Raw genomic sequence first — 22,910 nt, forward strand, 5'->3', positions numbered from 1 at the left:
ATGGTGGGCAGGGAGCCACCTCAGTGCTGCTGGCACATCTCTGCACACCCATTGGGGGAGGGGAGCAGAGGTCGTCCATGTGCTGCCTGGGGTTGGGGCAGTGCACAGAGCTGCCTCCCCTCCCGGGTCTATTACAGGAGTGGGTGGGTGGGGTCTTTTGGCCTGCAAGGTGCAGCAGGTCGGACTAGATGATCACACTGGTCCCTTCTGACCTTAAAGGCTCTGAGTCTAAAAGGGAGAGGGAAGTAAAGAATTCTTTTTTAATAATAAACCAAACATTGTAATACCAGGATAACTCCAACAGCTCATTGTATAGTCCTGCCCCTTTCTTCCTCCACTGTGTGTTCAATGACCTGCAGGACATTGATTCTCTCATTTCATTGATAAAACTTATACAATGTGACTGAAATAGAACCAATTCCCAGTAGAGGAAAATATCGCATCCTTGCATTGGCTGGGAATCAAACCCAGATCAACTGCTTGGAAGGCAGTTATGCTCACCACTATACCACCAATGCAGCTGGCAAAAGTACCACTTATGCTTGCCCAATGAGGCTAGAGCAGAATTTGAGGCCCCAGATATCCTGCAGAAATGATGAGCTGCATGCCATTCTAGGGGGTGCCTTGTCATAAACAGATAGTTAAGGGTTAAGGTCTGTTTTACCTGTAAAGGGTTAACATGTAGTACCTGGTGACCACCTGACCAGAGGACCAATCAGAGATAAGATTTTTTCAAATCTCTGTGGAGGGAAGCCTTTGTCTGTGTGAGAACTGTTTTTGGATCTAACAGAGGACAGTCATGTCTCCAAGTTCTCCTGGAGTAGTTTCTACTAATTAATAGTGAGTATTAATTAGAAAGGCGAATTAGTCTTATGATTTGATTTCTATATTTGCAATTGGGTGTTTGCTAAAGGAAATGCTTTATTCCTGTTTGCTGATATTGCTTTTACTGAGAAAAGGGGGAGAGGGAATTCTCTCCAGAGATTGATAAGGTTATCCCCTATGAGTGTCCAGCTTGGGCTCATAGAGATTCTGTATTTTCTTTTTATTCTTTAATAAATTCTTTTCTATTAAGGACTTGTTGGTCTTTCCTTGGGTGGATTCTCAGGGAAAGAACAGGGGGAGGTATCCCTCTGTAGTTAGATCCCGGTATCTCTCTTAGGAAAAGGGCGGGGCGAGGCCGCCGGGGGCAGGGTTTGTTTCTCCTGGGTGTAAGAACTCCATGGATTTGGGGCTCTTGGAATCCCCTAGGATTTTGGGGAAGGACTGTGTCTCAATTCACATTTCCTAATTGAGTGGTGGCAGCGAGAAGGAACCCTACCCTAAGGGTTAGGGTGGTGGCAGAATACCTGCTGGTCCCCATCTTTGAACCCACAAGCTCAAAGTGGGGGTGAGATCCCATAGGACATGGTGGCAGCGGAGTTTCGAACCCATTGTTACAAGGAGTTTTTTTTCAGCTGGGCTACGCTGAAGGGAGCTATTCTCTTCTTCTAGAGCAGGAAAGCAACCTGAGAGAAGAGGGAGTTTACTAGTCTTCTGTTTCTAAGTGGTATTGTTAGAAGCAGTTTCAGCAGTTTGGCTGGAGGGAATTAAGTTTTCCAACAGGCTTTGTTGGAAGCAGTTTTCTTTCTTGTTGCTTGAACAGGCAGCTTGAGGAAAAGGCAGTTTTGAAGCAGTTTTCAGGGTTAGAAGTTTTTTTTTCTCTGCTGGCTATGCTGAGGAAAAACTCTTCCCTAGAGGGGTGTCCTTCCTTTGTGATATCAGGTATCACTCAGGATTCCTAAGGTGGGGGGAAGTGCTCGACAAAGTACATTCCCATCCAGTGGGAAAAACAGGTTTTGGGGGGGGAGACAGAAACCCTCCAGCCAGATTTTTTTTCCCCTGTGTCTTTTGAAATCCTCTGGAGCCAGGGAATACAAATCCCTGAGAGGATTTACTACACTTTTCTCGCAGGTACTAAGTAGCACCAGCCGGTCAGCTGGGCTTATTAGTGTTTTTTTAAAAACAGATTTTCAGCTGGGTTTAGCTGAGGGATAAGGTTTTCTAACAGGCTGTGTTAGAAAAGGATTTTTTTCCTTCTTTTCTTTTTTCTCCTTTTTTTCTTTCTGTCTGCTTAAAAACAGCTAGGAAAGAGGTGCAAGTTTTTCTAGGAGGCTTGTTGGAAGGACCCCCACTGTGAGGTACTTAGCAAGTTGCTACAAACAGGACAAACCAGTTTTTTGGTCTTCTCAGTATATCAGCAAACAGCAACTACACATTTGCAAATGAAAAGGTTTTGTTTCTTTTCTGTTCAGTCTCTCGGGAATAGAAAGGGTTAGCAATTGGGGAAACCAGTTCACTGACTGCAGAGGGGTGTGGCCAGCACCAAAAAGCAACACCAGCAAGCCACACATAAAATTCACTGACTGCAGAGGGGTGTGGCCAACACCAGAAGGCACTGTTCCCCATCCCAAGAAATTTCCCACCTACATGGCAGGTGAGGACACTAAGGCCTTCTTCAAAAAGGTTAAAAGGACCTGCCATGGGTACAGCATCCCTGAAGACCAGTACAAGGACTGGTCAGGAAAGTGGACTTTTGCTGTCTATGACAATTATTCCATCCCCATGCTATTGGGGGAAAACTTGGCCAACCATGTAAAGCTGGCCAAGAGTGGGGGAGTGGTCACCCGCGGCCAGGCCAAACAAGCAGGCACTCCCATCCCTGTTCCTGAGCCATCCACCAGGACCCTGTCTGTGTTACCAGAGACCCAGACAGAGGTGGTGGAACCAAATCTCATGCCAACAACTACAGCAGCCATAGTACATCCAGTCCCAGGACCGGAACTGGAAAAGCAACCAGCGGCAGAACCAGCGCCAGCACTGACGCCAGCGCTTGCAACTCCACCGCCAGGGGGCGCCAACGGGCCTAAACTGGCAGAAGCAGCAAACAACTCTACCCAAGAGGCTCAGCCAGAGCCTGAAATATCACCTTGTGCAACAGCGGAGAGCGGTCCACAGTCAATGGAAACAACCTCATCACCTACATCGCTCCCAGAGGAACTGGTGTCTCCCGCCTCAAGGGAACAGTTCCAGACAGAGCAGGAAGCCGATGACAGCCTTAATAAATCTTGGGCGGCGGTACGAAGCAACCCACCGCCTCTCAGCTCTTCTACCCAATTCCAGTTTGTTGTAAAACAAGGACTTTTATATAAGGACATTCTTTCTGGTGAACACCAGGAAGGCCAGCATCCTCAAAGACAGTTGGTAGTTCCAACTAAGTACCGATACAAGCTCTTAAGCTTGGGCCATGACATCCCAGTGGTCATTCTGGGGTAAACACAACCAAAGACAGGTTGGGGAAGTCCTTCCACTGGGAGGATGGGCAAGGATGTCGCCAAGTATGTCCGGACAAATGCATAAAAAGCGTTCAATGTCAAATATCTTGTTGTTTACATACTTAGTAGTATATGTAATAGTGCATGTGTTTTGTTTATCTGTTTATTTTACAGTTCTAGGAGGAAATCACCACCAGTAGTTCCCACTGTTGGCGATTTGGGGGGCGTGTCATAAACAGATAGTTAAGGGTTAAGGTCTGTTTTACCTGTAAAGGGTTAACATGTAGTACCTGGTGACCACCTGACCAGAGGACCAATCAGAGATAAGATTTTTTCAAATCTCTGTGGAGGGAAGCCTTTGTCTGTGTGAGAACTGTTTTTGGATCTAACAGAGGACAGTCATGTCTCCAAGTTCTCCTGGAGTAGTTTCTACTAATTAATAGTGAGTATTAATTAGAAAGGCGAATTAGTCTTATGATTTGATTTCTATATTTGCAATTGTGTGTTTGCTAAAGGAAATGCTTTATTCCTGTTTGCTGATATTGCTTTTACTGAGAAAAGGGGGAGGGGGAATTCTCTCCAGAGATTGATAAGGTTATCCCCTATGAGTGTCCAGCTTGGGCTCATAGAGATTCTGTATTTTCTTGTTTTTCTTTTAATAAATTCTTTCTATAAAGATTTGATTAAATCCCTTCTACTGTGGATCGGGGAAGGGGCCGAGACACTCTCTCTCAGTGATTCACAGAGTTGAATCAGTGTATATCTCTCCAGGGTGGCTGGGAGAGAGAGGGAGGGGGGGAAGTGGGCTGCTTCCCTGTGTGTGTGAGATTCAAGGAGTTGAATCAAGGTATCTCTGTCTCCAGAGCAGGCTGGAGAGAGGGGGGAGGGGGAAGGTTCCTCCTCTGTGAATTGATCTGTGTTCCCAGGGAGTGTCTTTGAAGGGAGACAGGGGGGAAACAGGGGTGTCCCGGCCCACGAAATTGACCAGGTGGTGGCAGCAAAAGGGGAGACCTACCCTAGGATTTTAGGGTGGGGGAATACATGCGGGTCCTCACTTTGAAACCGCCCAGTTTCAAGTGAGGGTAGACTCTGAGGGTGCCCCTGCAACAACCCCACCCATTGCTTCCCTCCTCCCCCACCCCTCCTGGGCTACCGTGGCAGTTATCCCCCCATTTGTGTGATGAAGTAATAAAGAATGCAGGAATTTGAAACAACACTGACTTTATTGCCTCTGCAAGTAGAGCTCAAAGGGGGGAGGGGAGGGCAGCCTCCAGCTGCTATAATATTCCAGGCAGGACTGAATCTTCATTAGACAAAGCTTAAAGAAGAGAATGACCTGGGAGTCATTCCCATTTTTGCCGAGGCGCCCCTGGGCGACCTCACCAAGGCCAGCCAGGAGCACTCACGGGACGACGATGACAGATACCCGTCCTACTGTACCGTCTGCCATCGGGAAGGGAAGGGAAGGGGATGCTGCTGTGTAGCGCTGCAGCACCGCGTCTGACAGCAGCATTGAGTAGACATACAGTGACATTGAAAAAAGGCGAGAAATGATTTTTTCCCCTTTGCTTTCACGGGGGGAGAGGGGGGACGACATATACCCTGAACCTCCCGCAACAATGTTTTTGACCCTTCAGGCTTTGGGAACTCAGCCAAGAATTCAAATGGTTTTCGGAGAGTGCGGGAACTGTGGGATAGCTACAGACGTCAGTCACCCCTCCCTCCATGAGCGTCCATTTCATTCTTTGGCTTTCTGGTATGCTTGTTTCAGCTTCTTAAGTTTCAGCACTGTGTTGAGTCCCTCTTGTGGCCTCTGTCCATCATAGCCTGGGAGATTTTTTCAAATTTTTTGGCATTTTGTCTTTTGGAACGGAGTTCTGATAGAACAGATTCATCTCCCTATACAGAGATCAGCTTCAGTATCTCCTGTACGGTCCATGCTGGAGCTCTTTTTTGATTCTGGGACTGCGTGGTCACCTGTGCTGATCGGCGCTCCACGCTGGGCAAACAGGAAATTAAATTCAAAAGTTCGCAGGGCTTTTCCTGTCAACCTGGCCAGTGCATCCAAGTTCAGATTGCTGTCCAGAGTGGTCACAATGGTGCACTGTGGGATGGCGCCTGGAGGCCAATACCTTCGAATTGCGGCCACACTAACCCTAATCCGACATGGCAATATCGATTTCAGTGCTACTCCCCTCGTCGGGGAGGAGTACAGATATCGGTATTAAGAGCCCTTTATATCGATATAAAGGGCTTCATTGTGTGGACGGGTGCAGGGTTAATGCGATTTAACGCTGCTAAATTCGATATAAACTCGTAGTGTTGATCAATAAGGCTAATCATCTAGTGGAACAAGCTCCGCAAGGGACATGGTTAATTCCCCATCACTGCCCTGTATAAATCAAGACCGCAGCTCTTGCTGCAAGACACCTGGTGTGTGGGTGTCCCTGTTCCCCCTTCAGAACCTCTGCTACATGCTGCTTCTCTCCTCCCAGTTCAAGATCCCCCTCATGTGGGTGCTCCCATGCAGGACCTTTGGTGGGTGTCTCTGTCCCCCACCCCATGATCTAGCTCCAGTGTGTGGTTTCCCCTGCCTGCCCCCATCTGGGATCTGTGGGTGTCTCTGTTCCCCTTTTCAAGATCCGTGTTGCTTGGGTGCGTCCCTCCCACCAAGTCAGAATCCCCAGCGTGTGGGTGCTCCCATCCCCCCTCCAGGCTCTGCGGGGGGTGTCTGTATAAAAAGAGACCGTGTCTCACTGTCTTGCCCAGGCTACGCTGCAGGGGCTATTCACAGGTGCAATCCCACAACTCATCAGCATGGGAGTTTTGACCTGCTCTGTTTCCAACCTGGGCTGGTTCACCCCTTTTTAGGCAACTTGGGGACCCCAAACTTCCCCAGGGTCACCATATTGATGCCAAACTTAATGCATCGGCACAGCCCCCTGCAGCCCAGAACTCCTGAGCTCAACCGATCCGCCGGCCTCAGCCTCCCCAGGAGCTGGGATCACAGGCTCAGCCACGGGGCCCGGCTGGTTACAGGGTCTCCCGCGTCCAACTTCAGGCTCAGCCTGGGAGCTCTGCGCTCTGAGCGGGTGGAAGTGGAGCCTGGAACTGAGCTGATGCGCTGAGGGTTATTTGCACTGTGCGCTTCACACGGAGGTGAAAACACGGGGCACAGATCTTTGAGCACAACCCTCGTCCTGAGGAATGGTGTGGGAGGGGGCTGCATAAAGAGAGACCGGCTCTCCCTGGCGGGGCTGCAGCGGCTCTTCACAGGGACAGTCCCACTGGCAAATGGTACCAGAATTTTGCCGCCCTCCCTTCCTGGGCTGACCTCTCTCTAGGGGGAACTGGTGGCCCCAAACTTCCCAGAAACCAGCATAGCGAGGCCAACCTGAGCACAGGCACCTGCTCAGCACCCCGGGGTGCAGCCCTGAACTCCGGCAATCGGCTACACTCAGCTGCCCACCCAACAAGCGTTACACGCAGGAGCCTTCGTGCCCCGCGTGTTCAGGTCCCTCCCAGCGCCAGCTTTAAACTCTGCTGCTCAGTTCTAAGCTTTGGCCACACGGGGGAAACCTGGAGCTCAGCCACTGCCTCCCGGTGCTGGTTGCGTTTCCTGCTCCTTGTGGCAGGTTCACTCCCAGGGCCGGCTCTAGGTTTTTTGCAGCCCCAAGCAAAAAAAAAATTGGCTGCCCCCCTTCCCAGCGCTGGGCTCCCCCGTACCTTCCTGCTGCCCCAGTCCTGGGCTCTCCCCACACCCACACACACCCACTGCCACAGCACTGGGCTTCCCCCTTTCCTCCCCACCAGTGCCCTCCCTCCACCCTGCTGCTGCCCCAGCCCTGGGCTCCCCCCCGCCCATCTCCTGCTGCCCCAGACCCGCCGCAGCTGGCAGCGCAGAGCCCTCTGACTCCCGGCCACGGCTGGGATTTAAAGGGCTCTGGCCTCCCCGCGACTGCCGGCAGGGGCTGCTCAAGTATTTGTGCCGGCGTGCCGCGGGGGGGCGCTTTGGCGGTCACCGGTCCCCGGCTCCGGTGGACCTCCCGCAGGCACGCCTGCGGGAGGTCCACCGGGGCCGCCTGCCACCCCCCGCAGGACGCCGCCCCAAGCACGCGCTTGGCGCGCTGGGGTCTGGAGCCGGCCCTGATCACACCCCGCAGGCAGATCTCTGAATCGGAGCCGAACAGTTCCCCAAATCCAGCGCTTTAGCAGCAGCTTTGCTAGGAAAGCTCTGACGTCCCCAAGTAACGTAAGAGCCAGAGCGTTGTGTCCAGGATCCTCTATTGGGCCCCTCACTGTGGTGTCTGTCAGGCGCAAGGAGAAACCAGGGAAATGTTTTCATGGCGTTTAAGGACAGAAGGGACCATTAGCTCAGCTAGTCTGACCCCCGAATAACACAGAATTACACCATGACACGTACTGATCCCACAGACCTTAGATAGATCAAGGCGTTTCAGCCCTCAGGAAGGAGGCTAAACTGGGTACCAGAGGCAGCGAACAAGGGGCCCCCAAGGCAATGGCAGGGAACTGACGAGGTGAAATATGCCCAGATGATCCCAGCAGGCGACCCACCCCCATGCTACAGAGGTGGGAGTTCCTGTTCCTCCTGCCCTTAAGAATCTCTGGTGCGTGGGTTCGCTGGGCCCCATTACAATCCCCTCTGTCTTACCCCCCATGAGGGATCCGGTGGCTGTGGGTGTTCTCCACCCTACTGGGGGTGTCTGGTGCGCCTGTCCCTCCTGGTTAATAGTGGAGTGTGTGGGTGTCCCCCCCCCGCCCATTAAGGATCCGTGTTGTGCGGATGCCCCCGTTCTTCTCATTAAGAATGGTGCAATGGACACGTCCCCCACCCCATGAACTAGCTCCCGTGTGTGGTTCCCCTCCCCCCATCCAGGCTCTGTGGTGTGTGGGTGTCTCTGTTCCCCTTTTCAAGATTCGTGTTGCAGGGGGGCGTCCCTCCCCCCAAGTCAGAATCCCCAGCGTGTGGGTGCTCCCATCCCCCCACCCAGGCTCTGCGGGGGGATCTAAAAAGAGACTGTGTCTCACTGTCTTGCCCAGGCTATGCTGCAAGGGCTATTCACAGGTACCATCCCACTACTGATCAGCACGGGAGTTTTGACCTGCTCCGTTTCCGACCTGGGCCAGTTCACCCCTCCTTAGGCAACTTGGGGACCCCAAGCTTCCCTGGGATCACCATATTGATGCAGAACTTAGTGTGGACACCCGATCGGAACAGCCCCCTGCAGCCTAGAACTCCTGAGCTCAAGCAATCCGCCAGCCTCAGCCTCCCCAGACGCTGGGATCACAGGCACCAGCCACAGGGCCCGGCTTGTTTTGGGGCTTGGCAGCTCGAGCTTTAAACTCTGCTTGTGAGCTCTGTGCATTGGCCAGACGGGGACAGCCTGGGACTGGGAAATGCTCCTGCTTCCCCCGCCCCCATCTCATGTCAGGGTGCAGGCTCCTATGTCCTCTCATGTAAGATCCCGGATGTTTCGGCGCCCCCTTCCACCGCCCAGGTGTCCGGGTACCTCTGCCCCCCATACAGAATCCTGGATGTGTGGGTGTCCGTCCCTCTGCAGAGGATCCCGGAGTGTGGATGCCCTTGTCCCCCCCTACAAGATCCTGGGTGTGTGGGTGCCACTGTCCCCCTCCAGAAGATATCAGGTGGGTGGGTGGGTGCCCCTGTTCGCCCTTACAGCATCCCTGGTGCACGGGGGCCTCCCTCTGCCCCAGCTCAGGGTCCCCCCTACAAGATCTCTGGTGGGTGGGTCCCCAGGGTGTGAGCGCTCCCATCCCCCGATGCAGGCTGGGGGGGAGGTATAACTGGCTCTCCCTGTCCTGCCCAGGCGGTGCTACAGCAGCTGTTCACAGGGGCAGCAACCTCACTGTCAACCTGCAGCTTTAACTTGCTCCAGGGGTGACCTGCTTCACCCTCCTTTGGGAGCCCGGGGACCCTGAACTTCCCAGAATCACCTGATTGACTCCAACCTTAGCACAGACACCGGCTCAGCATGGCAGGGTGCAGCCCTGAATTCCGTCAGATCGCCTCAGCCTCCGACTGCACAGCGAGGATCCCACGCGAGAGCCTTTGTGCCCCACGTGTCCAGCCAGGGCCCTCCCAGCTCCAGCTTTCAACTATGCTTGTGAGCTCCCCTCTCCGGCCACACGGGGGCAGCACTAATGGCCTCATCTAAATTTGACCCTTCAGACCGCAGATTATAACCGAGCGGGCAGATTATAACCCAGGAAGCCAAATCCTTCCCTAAACTGACCGTTGAAGCAGAAGATCCCCTTGGAAAGATCAGGATTTTTGCCTTTAAAAACAAGAAAAATGTGCATTGCCTTCTTCTGTCCACAGCGAGAGATTGAAGAAGCTCAATTGATTTCATTGACTGGAGGTTAAGTGGGGATTTAATCACTGTTTTTAAATACACAGTTTTAAAAATTCCCAGAGGGGGGAATATCTGATTTGAAAGGGTTCTTTAATTCACCAGACAAAGGTTGAACACGACCCCATTGGTTTGCAGTCAATGTCACAAAATGCCAACTGGAAATGATCATTTTTTAACCGTGAGGCTAATCATCCAGTGGAACAAGCTCCGCACGGGATTTGGTTAATTCCCCATCACTGCCGTGTGTAAATGAAGACCGTAGCTCTTGCTGCAAGACACCTGGTGTGTGGGTGTCCCTGTTCCCCCTTCAGAACCTCTGGTACATGGTGCTTCCCTCCTCCCAGTTCAAGATCCCCATCATGTGGGTGCTCCCATCCAGGATCTCTGGTGGGTGTCTCTGTCCCCCACCCCATGAACTAGCTCCTGTGTGTGGTTTCCCCTACCTGCCCCCAGCCGGGATCTGTGGGTGTCTCTGTTCCCCTTTTCAAGATCCGTGTTGCTTGGGTGCGTCCCTCCCCCCAAGTCAGAATCCCCAGCGTGTGGGTGCTCCCATCCCCCCCTCCAGGCTCTGCGGGGGGTGTCTGTATAAAAAGAGACCGTGTCTCACTGTCTTGCCCAGGCTACGCTACAGGGGCTATTCACAGGTACAATCCCACTACTGATCAGCACGGGAGTTTTGACCTGCTCCGTTTCCGACCTGGGCCGGTTCACCCCTCCTTAGGCAACCTGGGGACCCCAAGCTTCCCCAGGATCACCATATTGATGCCGAACTTAGTGCGGACACCCGATCAGCACAGCCCCCTGCAGCGCAGAACTCCTGAGCTCAAGCGATCCGCCGGCCTCAGCCTCCCCAGGCGCTGGGATCACAGGCACCAGCCACGGGGCCCAGCTGGTTACAGGGTCTCCCGCTTCCAACTTCAGGCTCAGCCTGGGAGCTCTGCGCTCTGAGCGGGTGGAAGTGGAGCCTGGCACTGAGCTGATGCGCTGAGGGTTATTTGCACTGTGCGCTTCACATGGAGGTGAAAACACGGGGCACAGATCTTTGAGCACAACCCTCGTCCTGAGGAATGGTGTGGGGGGGGCTGCATAAAGAGAGACCGGCTCTCCCTGGCGGGGCTGCAGCGGCTCTTCACAGGGGCAATTCCACTGCCAATTGGTACCAGAGTTTTGCCGGCCTCCTTTCCTGGATTGACGTGGCTCCCCTCTCCCTAGGAGGACTGGCGACCCCAAACTTCCCAGATACCGTCATAGGGAGGCCAACCTGAGCACAGGCACCTGCTCAGCACGCCGGGGTGCAGCCCTGAACTCCGGCAATCAGCTACACTCAGCTGCCCACCCAACAAGCGTTACACGCAGGAGCCTTCGTGCCCCGCGTGTTCAGGTCCCTCCCAGCGCCAGCTTCAAACTCCGCTGCTCAGTTCTAAGCTTTGGCCACACGGGGGCAGCCTGGAGCTCAGCCAACGCCTCCCGTTGCTGGTTGCGTTTCCCACTCCTCGTGGCAGGTTCACACCGCGCAGGCAGATCTCTGAATCGGAGCCGAACCATTCCCCAAATCCAGCGCTTTAGCAGCAGCTTTGATAGGAAAGCGCTGACGTCCCCAAGTAAAGTAAGAGCCAGAGCGCTGTGTCCAGGATCTTCTATTGGGCCCCTCACCGTGGTGTCTGTCAGGCGCAAGGAGAAACCAGGGAAATGTTTTCATGGCGTTTAAGGGCAGAAGGGGCCATTAGCTCAGCTAGTCTGACCCCCGAATAACACAGAATTACACCATGACACATATTGATCCCACAGACCTTAGATAGATCAAAGCGTTTCAGCCCTCAGGAAGGAGGCTAAACTGGATAGCAGAGGCAGCGAACAAGGGACCCCCAAGGCAATGGCAGGGACCTGACGAGGTGAAATATGCCCAGATGATCCCAGCAGGCGACCCACCCCCATGCTACAGAGGTGGGAGTCCCTGTTCCTCCTGCCCTTAGGAATCTCTGGTGGTAAGTGGGTCCCCCCAGTTCCCCAGATAAGAATCCTCCATGTGGTTTCCCTGGCTTCACCTCCAGATAAGAACATTGTGTGGAGGGAGTGGGAGGAAGGTTGTCTGGCAGATCTGTAAAGGGGGACTGTGTCTCCCTGTCTGGCCCAGGCTCCTGGGAGGAAGTGATCTCAGTGTGTCTGGCTGTCTCCATTCCTCCCACCCATAAGAATCCCTGGTGTGTGGGGCCACCCTAGACCATTAAGGATCTCTGGTGGGTGGGTGTCTTTCTCCCCTAGTCAGGATCTCTGGGGCGTGCCTGTATAAAAGGAGACTTTGACTCACCCAGGCTGGGCTGCCATCATGGAACAGACCAGGTCCTTCTGTGGAGGGTTTGCGTTCCTCCAAGGACGTGATCTCAGTGTGTGTGGGTGTCCCTGTCCATTCAACCCTTAACAACCCCTGGTGCATGGGTGCGCGGAGCCCCATTACAATCCACTCTGTCTTACCCCCCATGAGGGATCTGGTGGCTGTGGGTGTTCTCCACGCTACAGGGGGTGTCTGGTGCCCCTGTCCCTCCTGGTTAATAGTGGAGTGTGTGGGTGTGCCCCCGCCTGTTAAGGATCCGTGTTGTGCAGATGCCCCTGTTCTTCTCATTAAGAATGGTGCAACGAAGCATATGGGTGTGTACCCCACCCCATGAACTAGCTCCCGTGTGTGGTTCCCCTGCCCCCATCCAGACTCTGTGGTGTGTGGGTGTCTCTATTCCTCTTTTCAAGAACTGTGTTGCAGGGGGGCGTCCCTCCCCCCAAGTCAGAATCCCCAGCGTGTGGGTGCTCCCATCCCCCCCTGCAGGTTCTGCAGGGGGTGACTGTATAAAAAGAGACCCTGTCTCACTGTCTTGCCCAGGCTATGCTACAGGGGCTATTCACAGATGTGATCCCACTAGTGATTGCCACGGGAGTTTTGACTTGCTCTGTTCCTAACCTGGGCTGGTTCACCCCTTCTTAGGCAACCTGGGGACACCGAGCTTCCCCGGGATCACCATATTGATACCGAACTTAGTGCGGACACCTGATCGGCACAGCCCCCTGCAGACCAGAACTTCTGAGCTCAAGTGATCTGCCGGCCTCCACCTCCCCAGGAGCTGGGATCACAGGCACCAGCCACGGGGCCCAGCTTATTTTGTGGCCTGGCAGCTGGAGCTTTAAACTCTGCTTGTGAGCTCTGTGCCTTGGCCAGACGGGGACAGCCTGGAAATTGGAAATGCTCCTGCTTCTCCCGCCCCCGTCTCATGTCGAGCTGCAGGCGCCACTGTCCTCCCAGGTAAGATCCCGGATGTTTCGGTGCCTCCCATCCCCCATCCAGAAGCCCACGTGTCCGGGTACCTCTGCCCCCCATACAGAATCCTGGATGTGTGGGTGCCACTCTCCCCCCAGGAGATCTCTGGTGGGTGGGTCCCCAGGGTGTGAGTGCCCCCATCCCCTGATACAGGCTGGGGGGGGGGGTATAACTGGCTCTCCCTGTCCTGCCCAGGCGGTGCTACAGCAGCTGTTCACAGGGGCAGCGACCCCACTGTCAACCTGCAGCTTTAACCTGCTCCAGGGGTGACCTACTTAACCCCCCCCCCTTTGGGAGCCCGGAGACCCCGAACTTCCCAGAATCACCTGATTGATGCCGAGCTTAGCACAGACACCGGCTCAGCCTGGCAGGGTGCAGCCCTGACCCCTGATAACCGGCTTCCCTCCGCCTCCTGCTGCACAGCGAGGATCCCACGCGAGAGGCTTTGTGCCCCACGTGTCCAGCCAGGTCCGTTCCAGCTCCAGCTTTCAACTCTGCTTGTGAGCTCCCATCTCCGGCCACACGGGGGCAGCACTAATGGCCTCATCTAAATTGACCCTTCAAACCGCAGATTATAACCCAGCGGGCAGATTATAACCCAGGAAGCCAAATCCTTCCCCAAACTGACAGTTGAAGCAGAAGATCCCCTTGGAAAGATCAGGATTTTTGCCTTTAAAAACAAGGAAAATGTGCATTGTTCTCTTCTGTCTACAGCGAGAGATTGAAGAAACTCAATTGATTTAATTGACTGGAGGTTAAGAGGGGATTTAGTCACTGATTTTAAATACACAGTTTTAAAAATTCCCAGAGGGGGGAATATCTGATTTGAAAGGGTTCTTTAATTCACCAGACAAACGTTGAACACGACCCCATTGGCTTGCAGTCAATGTCACAAAACACCAACTGGAAATGACCATTTTTTAACAGTGAGGCTAATTATCTAGTGGAACAAGCTCCGCACGGGATATGGTTAAATCCCCATCACTGCCCTGTGTAAATCAAGACCGCAGCTCTTGCTGCAAGACACCTGGTGTGTGGGTGTCCCTGTTCCCCCTTGAGAACCTCTGGTACATGGCGCTTCCCTCCTCCCAGTTCAAGAGCCCCATCATGTGGGTGCTCCCATCCAGGATCTCTGGTGGGTGTCTCTGTCCCCCACCCCATGAACTAGCTCCCGTGTGTGGTTTCCCCTGCCTGCCCCCAGCCGGATCTGTGGGTGTCTCTGTTCCGCTTTTCAAGATCCGTGTTGCTTGGGTGTGTCCCTCCCCCCAAGTCAGAATCCCCAGCGTGTGGGTGCTCCCATACCCCCCCATCCAGGCTCTGCGGGGGGTGTCTGTATAAAAAGAGACTGTGTCTCACCCAGGCCACGCTGCAGGGGCTATTCACAGGTGTGATCCCACTACTGATCAGCACGGGAGTTTTGACCTGCTCTGTTTCTGACCTGGGCCGGTTCACCCCTCCTTAGGCAACCTGGGGACCCCAAGCTTCCCCAGGATCACCACATTGATGCCAAATTTAGTGTGGACACCCGATTGGCACAGCCCCCAACTCCTGAGCTCAAGCGATGCACCGGCCTCAGCCTCCCCAGGCGCTGGGATCACAGGCACCAGCGACGGAGCCCGGCTTATTTTGTGGCCTGGCAGCTGGAGCTTTAAACTCTGCTTGTGAGCTCTGTGCCTTGGCCAGACGGGGACAGCCTGGAACTGGGAAATGCTCCTGCTCCCCCAGCCCCCCTCTCATGTCGAGCTGCAGGCGCCGCTGTCCTCTGATGTAAGATCCCGGAGGTTTCGGTGCCACCCATCCCCCGTCCAGGAGCCCAGGTGTCCGGGTACCTCTGGCCCCCATACAGAATCTTGGATGTGTGGGTGTCCGTCCCTCTGCAGAGGATCCCGGAGTGTGGATGCCCTTGTCCCCCCCAACAAGATCCTGAGTATGTGGGTGCCACTCTCCCGACCTAGAAGATCTCGGGTGCGTGGGTGGGTGCCCCGGTTCGCCCTTACAGCATCCCTGGTGCATGGGGGCCTCCCTCTGTCCCAACTCAGGGTCCCCACGGTGTGAGTGCTCCCATCCCCCGATACAGGCTGGGGCGGGGGGGGTATAACTGGGTCTCCCTGTCCTGCCCATGCGGTGCTACAGCAGCTGTTCACAGGGGCAGCAACCTCACTGTCAACCTGCAGCTTTAACCTGCTCCAGGGGTGACCCATGCGGGTCGGGAGTGAGGGGCAGCAGCAGAGCTGTGAGTCTGGAGGTCAGGACTGGGATAGTAGGGGCTGCGGGTCAGGAGTGAGGGGCACTGGCAGCGCAGTAACTGGGGAGCTCAGCGGGAAATCCAGGGGGCTGTGGGTCAGGAGTGAGGGGCACCACTAAAGCTGGGGGGAACCCAGGGGGCTGCGGGTCAGGAGTGAGGGGCACCGGTAGAGCTGAAGGAAGCCCAGGGGTCTGTGGGTCAGGAGTGAGGGGCACCAGCAGAGCTGTGAGTCTGGAGGTCAGGATTGGGAAAGCAGGGGCTGCGGGTCGGGAGTGAGGGGCACTGTCAGAGCTATGGGTGTGGAGATCAGGATTGGGATAGTAGGGGCTGGGGGTCGGGAGTGAGGGGCACCGGCAGCACAGTGACTGGGGAGCTCTGCGGGAAGCCCAGTCGCTGCAGGTCGGGAGTGAGAGGCACCAGCAGAGCTGTGGATCTGGAGATCAGGATTGGAATAGGAGGGGCTGCGGGTCGGGAGTAGGGGGCAGCAGCAGAACTGTGAGTCTGGAGTCAGGACTGGGATAGCAGGGGCTGCGGGTCGGGAGTGAGGGGCACCGGCAGAGCTGGAGGGAGACTAGGGGGCTGTGGGTCGGGAGTGAGGGGCACCAGCAGAGCTGTGAGTCTGGAGGTCAGGAATGGGATAGCAGGGGCTGCGGGTCGGGAGTGAGGGGCACCGGCAGAGCTGGTGGACGCCTAAGGGCCTGCGGGTCGGGAGTGAGGGGCACCAACAGAGCTGTGGGTCTGGAGATCACGATTGGGATAGGAGGGGCTGCGGGTCGGGAGTGAGGGCACCGGCAGAGCTGGAGGGGGAGCTCGGACAGGGGTGGGGGGTCAGGCTATTGCGGGTCTCCCTGTGAATGGCACCAGGCTGCAGGGACCCCCCCGGCCGGAAGCCCCCCTACTGGGGGGTCTGGTCAGTGCAGCCCCCAACCTCGCACTGAAACTGGGGGGGGGGGGAAAGGTTTCTTCTCGCGCTCCCATTGGTCAGAGCTCTGCCTCCTCTTCCTATTGGCTGTCTCGGGAGAGGCGGAGTTTCCGAGAGGGCGTCACGTGGCCTTGAGGCGTTCGCGAGGCGGCTCCTGAGCAGCCCAAACACCCCCCCGAGCGCCCCCTCCCCCAGTGCCGCCCCTCCCCCTCCTCAGCCCCAGCCCCCAACCCCCCCCTGAGCTCCCCCTCCCCCAGTGCCGCCCCTCCCCCTCTCTGCCCCCGTCCCCAGCCCCCCCCGAGCTCCCCCTCCCCCAGTGCCGCCCCTCCCCCTCTCTGCCCCCGCCCCAACCCCCCCCGAGCTCCCCCTCCCCCAGTGCCGCCCCTCCCCCCTCCTCAGCCCCGCCCCCAAACACCCCCCCCGCGCTCCCCCTCCCCCAGTGCCCGCCCCTCCCCCTCTGTGCCCCGCCCCCAACCCCCCCGAGCTCCCCCTCCCCCAGTACCGCCCCGCCCCCCCTCCTCAGCCCCCGCCCCATCACCCCCCCGAGCTGCCCCTCCCCCAGTGCCGCCCCTCCCCCTCTCTGCCCCCCGTCCCCCAACACCCCCCCGAGCTGCCCCTCCCCCAGTGCCGCCCCTCCCCCTCCTCAGCCCCCGCCCCCAACCCCCCCCCGAGCGCACCCGCCCCCAGTGCCGCCCCTCCCCCTCCTCAGCCCCAGCCCCCAACCCCCCCCGAGCTCCCCCTCCCCCAGTGCCGCCCATCCCCCTCTCTGCCCCCACGCCCCCAAACATCCCCCGAGCTCCCCCTCCCCCAGTGCCGCCCACCCCCTCTTTTCCTACGCCCCCCAAAACACCCACCCGAGCTCCCCCACCCCCAGTGCCGCCCCTCCCCCTCTGTGCCCCGCCCCCAACCCCCCCCGAGCGCCCCTCCCCCAGTGCCGCCCCTCCCCCTCTCTGCCCCCGCCCCCAACACCCCCCCGAGCTCCCCCATCCCCGGTTCCACCCCTCCCCCTCTCTGCCCCCGCCCCCAACACCCCCCCGAGCTCCCCCACCCCCGGTTCCCCCTCTCCCCCTCCTCCCCCGCCCCCAACACCCCCCCGAGCTCCCACCTCCCCCGGTGCCGCCCCTCCCCCTCTGTGCCCCGCACCCAACCCGCCCCGGGCGCCCCCTCCCCCAGTGCCGCCCATCCCCCTCTCTGCCCCCGCCCCCAAACACCTCCCCGAGCTCCCCCTCCCCCAGTGCCTCCCATCCCCCTCCTCCCCCGCCCCCAACACCCCCCCGAGCTCCCACCTCCCCCGGTGCCGCCCCTCCTCCGTGCCCCGCCCCCAACCCCCCCCGAGCTCCCCCTCCCCCAGTGCCGCCCATCCCCCTCTCTACCCCCGCCCCCAAACACACCCCCGAGCTACCCCTCCCCCGATGCCGCCCATCCCCCTCTTCTGCCCCCGCCCCCAACACCCCCCAAGCTCCCCCTCCCCCAGTGCCACCCGTCCCCCTCTTCTGCCCCCGCCCCAAACACACCCCGACACTGCTCCTGGTTTTGGGAGGGGAACAGGAGAAAGGACAAAAGAAGCAAGAGACGAAGAGAAAGGAGGGAGGGAGGGAGGAAAAGGTGAAACCAAAAGGACAAACCCTAATGTCCCCAGTGATTTTAAGGGACAAAATCCCAGGTGCGGAATAAAATTCTGCCTCCTTAAGCTTGTGTTTTCCATGCCTAGAATTCAACTGTCACCAGATGGATCAGACTGAACAGGTTTCCAACCTCGAGGAGGCTCTTACCTTCTAAACAGGGATGGCTGTTTTCTAGTAAAATCAGGCAAAGGGAAGGAGAAACTCGAAAGAGGTTCCTCCTGGCGCTCACGTCCGTGAACCCGAATACTCTCTCAGTCCTCAGAGAGAGACCTGGAGAAGGAGACTTGCTGAAGCAAAGCCACAGGGGTCTCTGAGGTTTCCCTGGCCCCTCGCCCCTGTCCTGCCTGGCTGATGTCAGCATCTCTCTGTGAGGTCACCACCTCCCCACCACCTTTGACCAATAGTCTGAGGTCCTGCAAAAGGCCTTTGTGATGTCACTGCCACAGCCCTCCCTTGCTGTGCTAATGTCCTGCCCCTGGCCAGGCACTTTGGAGGTTTGAGCTACTCCCTGTGGATCACCCCACTCAAGGAGCGTTCGTTCTAGGAAGCAAGCCGGCTAGACAGTAAAACATCAGACGCTGCTCCCAATGCTACACTCAGTTTTTCAGAAATTAGTCGACTTTATGGCCAGAAGAGACCATTAGAGCATCTAATCTGACTCCCTGCATATCACAGGCCTCCTGTATGACACAATAGCTACTTTTGGGGCAAACACATTCCAGAAAGGCATCTAGTCTTCATGAAATGACATCAGGAGATGGCGAATCCACCACTTTCATTGGTAGATTGTTCCTGTGGTGAATCATCCTGGCTGTTGAATATTTGTGCCTTAGTTGTAATATGAATTTGTCTCTTTTCACCTTCCAGCCACTGGGTCTTGTTATGCCTTTCTCTGCTAGATTCAAGAGCCCATTAATACTCAATCTATTCTCTCAATGAAAGCCCTTCAACACTTCAATGAAGTTACCTTTCAATCTTCTTTTGATAAGCGAAACAGGTTGAGCTCGTTCAATAGCTCCCTAGAAGGCATTTTTCTCCAGCCCTCAGAACATTTATTGGCTCTTTGGTCATCAGACTCCTGAACTGTAGCTGGATGTGGCTCTTGTTCTTCTGCACAACATAGCTCCTGGAGAAGAGGGATCTGCAAATGTACATTCATATGATACCTTTTTTAATTGATGAAAATATAAATTGACAGAGGATTGAAACTGATTTTAGCTGATGGACAGCTTTGCTAGGTTTTTGTGCATTTGGACAGTGAAATGTTGAGTGTTTACATCCATATCAAGCACCCCTGTATAGTGGAGCTCCTGAACATAATGAAGAATGGAAATGAAAATGCAGCAAAGAATCCTGTGGCACCTTATAGACTAACAGACGTTTTTGCAGCATGAGCTTTCGTGGGTGAATACCCACTTCTTCGGATGAAAATGTTTTCCTTTTTTTTAAAAAAAGAAAGAAGGTTATAAGAGAACACAGGGGGCTTGAATCAAAGACCATTTGATCTACCATCAAGCACTGTACCACTAAGCTATACCCCCATGACCATGGACTCATGATCTCCAAGACTTTGAAGGACAGACCCTGCTTCCTCGAGATCCTTTGCCATTCCCAGACCAGAAGTGGTTTTAAAAATGGGGTTTGATTAAACTTCTTAAATGTGGTGAACACCACAGCTTGCACACCCACCGATATAGCTTCTCCCACTGACATAGCTGCCACCTCTTGGGGAAGTGGATTAACTGCACCCACATGAAAACTCTCTCCCCTCAGCATAGAGGAGTGGTTCTCAAGCTATGGGTCAGGACCCCAAAGTGGGTCATAACCCTGTTTTAATGGGGGTCACCAAGGCTGGCATTAGACTTGTTGGTGCCTGGGGCTGAAGCCAAAAGTCTGAGCTCCACCACCCAGGGCTGAATCCCTCAAGCTCTGGTTTTGCCCTCCCCCAACTGGATAAGAGGGCACAGTGTGAAATGTTTGGGGACCACTGTTTTAGGATGACGTTCTCAATCACTTCTACAAAGTCCAATAAAAGCTATTCCTCACCCACCCACCCCTCCATCAGGACTGACTAGGAATGTTCTGCTGCCCTTCACTCATGCAGGAAGGATAATAACATTTCATTCCACTCAGTCCTAAAGTGATTTGTAACCCGCCACCAGCCAAAACTGGTCATTTTGGGAAAGTGGCTCCATCATGCTGCATACCTAGGCAGAGTAGGTGTGTCTATGCAAACACGGTCTGTTCCTGAAGTCTTTCCCCCAGCTTCCACTTAGTATATAAAAACTCCTTATTGTCCCTCTCTCTGCTGACATTAGATTTCTCCTCCTGTCTTTTCATTGATAGTTCTGATGAGGTGGCCGAGTGGTTAAGGTGATGGATTGCTAGTCCATTGTGCTCTGTATGCATGGGTTCCAATCCCATCCTTATTGGATGCATTTAGTCATTACTCCTCCTTTGTAGACAACCATGTCCCTGTTTGATATGATGTTGCTTCTTGCAAACAAAAACCTTCTCAGAAACTCAGAACTCCCTTGCTTTAAATAAAATGTCTAAATCCCAGATTTCTTAAAAAAAGAAAAATTCTCTAGTACTGTATTTCTTAATTTATATCTCAAAAGGTAACATCCTCGTCATCTCCTCCAAACACCCTGGGACCTGCCCAAATTATTAAAATACCCTCAACCCGAGCAAGACCAGAGCTAGTGTCTAGGCCAAGCTGTTCTGAAGGAGGCAACTCAAACATTTTCTCCCTGCTTCCCTTGGCAAGGTCTGACTGAGAAAACAAAATTCCCCAAACTGAAAAACCAATACTAGTCTGGTTGGGGACTTTGGTTTGAAAGTATTATTGTTATTATTCTCTTCTGATTTCTGAATCAGTTCAGTTCAGTCTTTGTCCTCCAGGTGTGTTTCCAGCTAAAACCACATTGAGGGTACTGGACCACTGACCTATCAGCTCTTAACACCCAAACTTTCAGTAATTCTTTATCAGTGCCTGCGAGTGTAATTTAAACCATAGGTCCTTCCAGCTCTGAATCTTGTCTTCTGACAGTAGCCAATACCAGGTGCCCCAAAAGCCACTCCTTAAGATACCACCGGGAGTTGAACCCAGGATCTCTTGTTTACAAAACATGTGCTTTAACCAGCCAAGCCATGGTACCTGCTATTATTTAAAGCAGCGTGTTTGCCCACACCTGACTCTCTGCCAATCCCCACTGGGCCCTGACAAGTGTTGCTCGTGTTTGGCTTCTGTAAAGCAGAGGAGCAGATGAAGTTTTGCTCCCCAGGTGTGTGTGTGATTCTTTGGACAGGTCTACACTATGAAATTAGGTTGGTGTAATTACACCAGGCTGGCAATGCAGTTCTATCAACCTAATCCCGGTGTAGATAGCAGTTCAGCTGTCAGAACTTTCTGGAGCTATGAAAGGGGAGGGGCCCAGCCTCTGTAGCAGGAATGCAGGGCAGGTGAGTTCACGGCGGGCATTGTGGGATACTGGGGGAGACCAGTTATGGTGATATAATGACCAGCAGCATTTACACTGACAATTTGTCACTTTAAGTTTGCTGCACAAAGCTCTAGGCCTCTCGTCGAGGTGGTTTTATTTTGTCACCAAAACAGGGCAATTTTGTCACCAGACGTGGCATTGCAGTGTGTGCACCAGCCACAAGCTGCCGAGCGAGTGCTGAAATAACTTTGTAGTGCAGACCTGGCCAAAGATTTACACACACACACACACACACACACACACACACACACACACACACACACACACACACACACACACACACACACACACACACACACACACACACACACAGCTTGCAAGGAAAACCTCACCTGCTCCTCTGCTTTGCAGAATCCAAACACAAGCAAAGCTTTTTAGGCCCCAGTGGGGATGGCAGGGAGTCAGGTGTGGGCAGACACGGTGTTGTTGCCACAGGCAGGCACCATGGCTTAGCTGGTTAAAGCACCTGTCTTGTAAACAGGAGATCCTGGGTTCAATTCCTAGTGGTGCCTTGTTGACTAACTCTTGGGCAACCTGGTATTGGCTACTGTGGGAGGACAAAACACAGAGCTCTTTGGTCCAGCCCAGTATGGTTGTTTAAAATATACTCACAGGCACTGATAACAGACTTACTGAAAGTTTGGGAGTTAAGAGCTGATAGGTCAGTGTTCCAGCCTGTCCCAGATGATCCTGCTTCCTCTGGGACAGGGGCAGAACTGGGCTCTCACACTGAATGGCTTGTTGTGGCTGCCAGAACCTGTGGGCAGCTCATTTAGTTTACACGGAGGGTTGAGTCCTGCTTTGTGCACCATGTGTGAGAATGAAAATCCTAAACCGCCCTTTGAAATAACAAATGCAGCAGGACGTGTTATTGTCCCTGCCCCAAAGCAGACAGACCAATGGAGAAATGCCATTGAGTCCAGGGTAATACTCCACTGCCATTTTACCTTGTTTGCTTGCTAAACTCCCTCCCAACCTTGAGGGCTTCCAGAGCCAGGTATTGAGCCTGAGCCAAGATGTCTACGCTGCAAATTTACCACCCCACAGCCCTAGCCTGGGAGCCTGCACTGGCACGGGACAGCGCTGGGTGTTTCATTGCAGTGTGGACATAGCCTAGCATTATGTCTACACTGCCATTAACACACCCAAGTCACTATTCTCAAACCCTGGGTCAGTTGATTCAGGCTTGTGAGGCTTGTGCTGCAGGGTTATAAAATTACAGTGCAGACACTTGGGCTTCAGCCCAGCCTCCGAGACCCCACGAGGGGTGAGGGTCTCCGAGCCTGGGCTCCAGTCTGAGCCCAGATGCCTACGCTGTAGTTTTTAGCTCCACAACCTGAGTCCCAGGAGCCCAAATCAGACCATCCAGGCCAGCGGGATTTTGTCACAGTATAGATGCCCTCTCAGGATATGTCTACACTGCAATGTAAGCTCAGGGTTAGTAGAAGTCATGTCAGCAGCCCCAACACATAATCATAAACCACGAGGGAAAGACCCACCCCCCAGATAAGCTGGGCAGTGTCCTTCTCCCTACGGTTCGTAAGTCCAGCAACCAAAAGTCCTTTAACATGAGCCATCCCCTCTCTGCACCCCACTCAC

General features: G+C 54.7%; 2 non-coding genes across 2 annotated transcripts; one reads left to right on the forward strand and one right to left on the reverse strand.

Moving 5' to 3' along the window:
• Nucleotides 1-446: 446 nt before the first annotated feature.
• TRNAG-UCC lies at nucleotides 447-518 on the reverse strand. The gene has a single exon. It is a non-coding gene; the product is annotated as a tRNA-Gly (tRNA).
• A 21,231-nt stretch (nucleotides 519-21,749) lies between these two features.
• TRNAT-UGU lies at nucleotides 21,750-21,823 on the forward strand. The gene has a single exon. It is a non-coding gene; the product is annotated as a tRNA-Thr (tRNA).
• The last annotated feature ends 1,087 nt before the right edge of the window (nucleotides 21,824-22,910 follow it).

This window comes from Mauremys mutica, unplaced genomic scaffold (genome assembly GCF_020497125.1).
Source record: "Mauremys mutica isolate MM-2020 ecotype Southern unplaced genomic scaffold, ASM2049712v1 Super-Scaffold_100101, whole genome shotgun sequence".
Classification (NCBI taxonomy): domain Eukaryota; kingdom Metazoa; phylum Chordata; order Testudines; family Geoemydidae; genus Mauremys; species Mauremys mutica.